The sequence below is a fragment of the Mus caroli genome, chromosome 11 (assembly GCF_900094665.2).
Source record: "Mus caroli chromosome 11, CAROLI_EIJ_v1.1, whole genome shotgun sequence".
In the NCBI taxonomy this organism is placed as follows: domain Eukaryota; kingdom Metazoa; phylum Chordata; class Mammalia; order Rodentia; family Muridae; genus Mus; species Mus caroli.
This window is the reverse complement of record NC_034580.1, coordinates 69,254,785-69,259,894: the sequence shown is the minus strand read 5'-3', so window position 1 is coordinate 69,259,894 and position 5,110 is coordinate 69,254,785. Positions and strand designations below refer to the sequence as shown.

Below are 5,110 nucleotides of genomic sequence, written 5' to 3'. Positions count from 1 at the left end.
AGCAGTGTTGTGGGACCTCTGAAAAACACTAAAGCCCAGATCTCACCTTCCATGACTCCTGAAAAGAGTTTAGACACCAGGTTTCTACTGAAGTTCCTGTATAATTTTACTGTGAAATCAAGCTTGAGGATTGCTTCAATACAATTCCTATTTGTTACTAAGTGCCTTTCGCCCTGCTCTACAGTCCATGTTAAAGTGTGGCTGTGACCTGCTCTCAGTTTTGCACAAAGATTGAATATTCATACTATGAGTGGGAGCTTCCCATTCATCTCTGACTCCTCTGCATCAGATCCCAGTTAATACTGGAGAAGTCCACAGACCAACATGTGAGCTCATTTTCCATTTTGACAAACAAGGACTGTAGAGCAGGGCACAAGGCACTTAGTAACAAATTTTATTTTATTCCCCCTTCTCAGTGAGACTCAGGCCTTTCACCTTTGGGCCCTCCTTGTTACTTAACTTCTTTAGGACGGTGGATCGTAGCATGGTTATCCTGCAGTCTATGGCTAATATCCATTTTTAAGTGAGTACATATCATGTTTGCCTTTCAGGGTTTGGGTTACTTGGATCACTCAGGATGACATTTTTTTTCTGGTTCCATGCATTGGCCTGCAAATTTCATGATGTCTTTGTTTTTAATAGCTGAGTAATATTCCATTGTGTAAATGTACCACATTTTCTTTATTCTTCAGTTGAGGGACAACTAGGTTGTTTCCAGTTTCTGGCTATTGCAGCTGTACTTTTTGGCTACTTTATGGGGTTCTGATATACCACCCTTCTCCTCTGTTACTCCACCCTAACCCCTTCCAACTCCTCAACACTAGGTAGGAGAGGAAGAGGGTTAGAAAGGAATTGGAGTATAGATCTTTTCAGATTACTTCCTGCTGATTAGGGGCACTGAGTTCCTCTTATATTTTTGGTTGTGAGCCTAGCCTTTAACGGCTGAGCCATCTCTCCAGCCTGGCACTGAGTTCCCAAGGGCAAATCTAATCTTTGTCATCAGGGTATCTCCAACCAGCAACCAGAAATCTAACAATCAACAATCCAGTAATCCAGCAACCCAGTAATAGAAAAAGTAGCAAATGCAATACCATGAGCCAGCAGCACCAGGGGCAGCAGTAGCTGCTGCCTCTCTCAGGGATCTGGCCTTTTTGTACCTTCTTAAAGAGTCCCCAGGATTCCGAACATAAACTATCTTCAGCTGGCAGAATCACACCCCTGCCAAAGCACATGACAAATTATAGTCAGCCACTAGGGATACTCTTAATCAACACTGCATCCCACAGCTGGGAATAAATCAAAAGCATAATTACATATTTCTGTGTTTTTAAAGTAACCAAAATTCTTACTACAGGCTATTATAAATAAAACTGCTATGAACATAGTTGAGCAAGGGTCCTTGTGGTATGGTGGAACATCATTTGGCTATAGGTCAAGGAGTAGTATAGCTGGGTCTTGAGGTATAACTAGTCACAATTTTCTGAGAAATCACCAAAGTAATTTCCAAAGTGGTTGTACAAGTTTGTACTCCCACCAGAAATGCTAAAGTGTTCCCTTTTCTCTACATCCTTGCCAGCATGTTTGAGTTTTTGATCTTGGATATTTTGATGGGTGTAAGATGGAATCCCAGAATCGTTTTGATTTTCATTTCCCTGATGACTAAGGATGTTGAATGCTTAAGTGCTTCTTGGTCATTATAGATTCCTCTGCTAAGAATTCTATTTAGATCTCTACCCCATTTTTTAAAATTGGGTTATATGGTTTGTTGATGTCCAGTTTCTTGAGTTCTTTATATATTTTGGATTTCAGCCCTCTATCAGATGTAGGGTTGGTGTTGGCTGCTATATTTTGGATTTCAGCCCTCTATCAGATGTAGGATTGTGTTGGCTGCTGTTGGTTATAGTTCCTTTTTATGGTTTTTTTTTTTTTTTGCCTTACAGAAGCATTTTAGTTTCAGGAGGCTCCATTTATTAAGTGTTGATCTTAGTGCCTGAGCTGTTGGTGTTCTGTTCAGGAAGTTGTCTCCTGTGCCAATGTGTTCAAGGCTATTTCTCATTTTATTTTCTATTAGATTTAGTGTATCCAGTTTTATAGTGAGGTCTTTGAGCCACCTTGAGTTTTTTTCAGGGTGATAGATATGGATATATTTGCATTCTTCTACATGCAGACATCCAGTTAGTCCAGCATCATCTGTTGAAAATGCTTTCTTTTTTTCCATTGTATAGTTTGGCTTCTTTGTTGAAAACCCATAAGTATGTGGGCTTACTTCTGGGTCTTCAATTTGATTCTATCAATCCACCTATCCGTTCTTATGCCAATAACATGTAGTTTTTATTACTACTATTTTGTAGTATAGCTTGAGATCAGAGATGGTGATACCTTCAGAAGTTATTTTATTGTACAGGATTGCTTTAACTATCTTTTTTTCCATATGCTGAGTATTGCTTTTTCAAGGTCTGAAAAGAATTATGATGGAATTTTGATAGGGCTTGTGTTGAATCTGTCGATTGTTCATGGTAAGATGACCAGTTTTACTATGTTGATCCTTCCTAATCATGAGCATGGACAATCTTCCCATTTTTCTGAAATCTTCTTCAATTTCTTTTTTTCAAAGACTTGAAGTTCTTGTCATAGAAGTATTTCACTTGCCTGCTTATAGTTACACAAACATATTTCTATATTATTTGTGGCTATTGTGAAGGGTGTTTTTTCCCCCTAATTTCTTTCCTAGCCCACTTAACATTTGTTTATAGGAGGGCTCCTGATTTTTATTTTTGATTAATTTTGTATCAAGACACTTAGCTGAAGGTGTTTCTCAGGTGTAGGGGTTCCTTGGTAGAATTTTTGTATTCTATCATATCATTTGCAAACAGCGGTGCTTTGATTTCTTCCTTTACAATTTGTATTCTCTTGATCTCTTTTAGTTGCCCTTTTGCTCTAGTTAAAACTTCAAGTAAGATATTTAATAGATATGGTTTTGTCTTGTCCTGATTTTAGTGGAATTGCTTTAAGTTTCTCTCCATTTAATTTGATGTTGGCTATTGGTTTGCTGTATATTTCTTTTATTGTGTTTAGGTATGTCCCTTGTATCTGTGATCTCTCAAAGACTTTAACATGAAGGGATATTAAATCTTGTCAAAGGCCTTTGCAGCATCTAATTAGAGGATCATGTTTTTTTTTTTTCTATTTCATTTTTTGTTTATATGGTGGATTACATCAATGAATTTTTGTATGTTGAACCATTCCTGCACCTTTGGTACGAAGCCTACTTGATCATGGTCGATGATCTTTTTGATGTGTTATGCTTGCAGACAGATATCTAGCATGGTTATCCTCAGAGAGGCTCCACCTAGCAGCTGACTCAGACTGGTGCAGACACCCAAGATCTTGGGGATTCTTTTGGAAGGGTAGGAAGGATTGTGGGCCCTTAAGGGGATAGGAACTCCTCAGAAAAACTAAAAGAGTCAAATAATCTGAACTCTCAGAGACTGAACTACCAACTACCAAGAGCTCCCTACATATATGTAGCTGAAGTGCTGCTTGGTCTTCATGAGGGTCCCATGAGGGAGGTGCTCAGGGTTGGAGACTGAGCTCGGATAGGGACTCCTCAGTAACTGAAGGCCTCTTTATTGCTCTAGTGTCCTTCTGGAGTGGGTGGTCCAGGACTTCTTGCTTCTTGGAGGCCATGTAGGCCATGAGATCCACCACCTTGTTGCTGTAGCCATATTCATTGCCATACCAGGAAATGAGCTTTACAAAGTTGTCATTGAGAGCAATGACAATCCAGCATCCAAGGTGAATGAGTGGGAGTCACTGTTAAAGTCACAGGAGGCAACCTGATCCTCAGTGTGGTCCGGGGCCCATTTAGTGCGCCCCTCAGATGCCTGTTTCAGGCAGTATTTCAGATCTAGGACTGACACATTGTGAGAAGGAACATACAAGGTCATGCCAGTGAGTTTCCTGATCAGCTCTGGGATGACCTTGCCCACAACCTTGGCAAACACCAGTGGCTGCAGGGATGATGTTCTGGGCAGCTCCATGGCCAACATACCACAGGTTTTCAGGGTGGCCATTCACAGTCTTCTGAGTGGCAGTGATGGCATGAACTGTGGTCATGTGTCCTTCCACGATGCCATAGTTGTCATGGATGACCTTGGCCAAGGATACTAAGCAGTTGGTGGAGCAGGAAGCTTTGCTGACAATCTTCAGTGAGTTGTCATATTTCTCATGGTTTACAACCATCACAAACATGGTGGCATTGGAGAAGGGATGGAAATGATGACCCTTTTGGCCCCACCCTTCAGGTGGATCTTCTCTATGGTGGTGAAGACACCAGTAGACTCTACAACATACTTAGCACCAGCATTACTCATTTGATGTTGGCAGGCCTTCACTCCTGGAAATGGTGATGGCCTTTACATTGATGACAAGCTTCCCATTCTCAGCCTTGATTGGGCCATTGAATTTGCCATAGATATCATACTGAAACATGTAGACTTTGTAGCTGAGATTGATGAAGGGGTCATTGATGGCAATGATATCCACTTTGTCAGATGATGAGGTAGCTCTGGTAACCAGGTGCCCAATACAGTCAAATCTGTTCATTCTATTCTTCATCATGTCTAAGGGATGAGGCCAGCACTGCACTAGAAGATGAGCTATCTCTGGAACAGAAGAACAGAGAGCTGCTTTGAATAACTTTAAATGTTTATACTAGGTATTACATTTTATACATTAAAGCGCATCACATTCTAAATAAAACTTTTACTAGACTATACTATTTTCATCATAATGTTTCCAATGTGGTATAGAAACTCCTGTTAATAAGTCCATTAAAGTAGACATTTTAAAGTCATTCTTTATATTTAGCCATTCTTTGTGCCCTTTTCAGTAGACAATGAGAAAGGATGGACATCACACTTTTTTAAAAAAAATTTTTAATATTTTTTATTATGTATTTTCCTCAATTACATTTCCAATGCTATCCCAAAAGTCCCCCATACCCCCCCAACCACTTCCCTACCCACCCATTCCCATTCTTTTGGCCCTGGCATTCCCCTGTATTGGGGCATATAAAGTTTGCAAGTCCAATGGGCCTCTCTTTCCAGTG

The 5,110-nt window shown here is 40.1% G+C and overlaps 1 pseudogene; it reads right to left on the bottom strand.

Annotated features, from left to right (window-relative positions):
• Nucleotides 1-3,573: 3,573 nt before the first annotated feature.
• On the bottom strand, nucleotides 3,574-4,620 carry LOC110304525 (annotated as a pseudogene).
• Nucleotides 4,621-5,110: the final 490 nt, after the last annotated feature.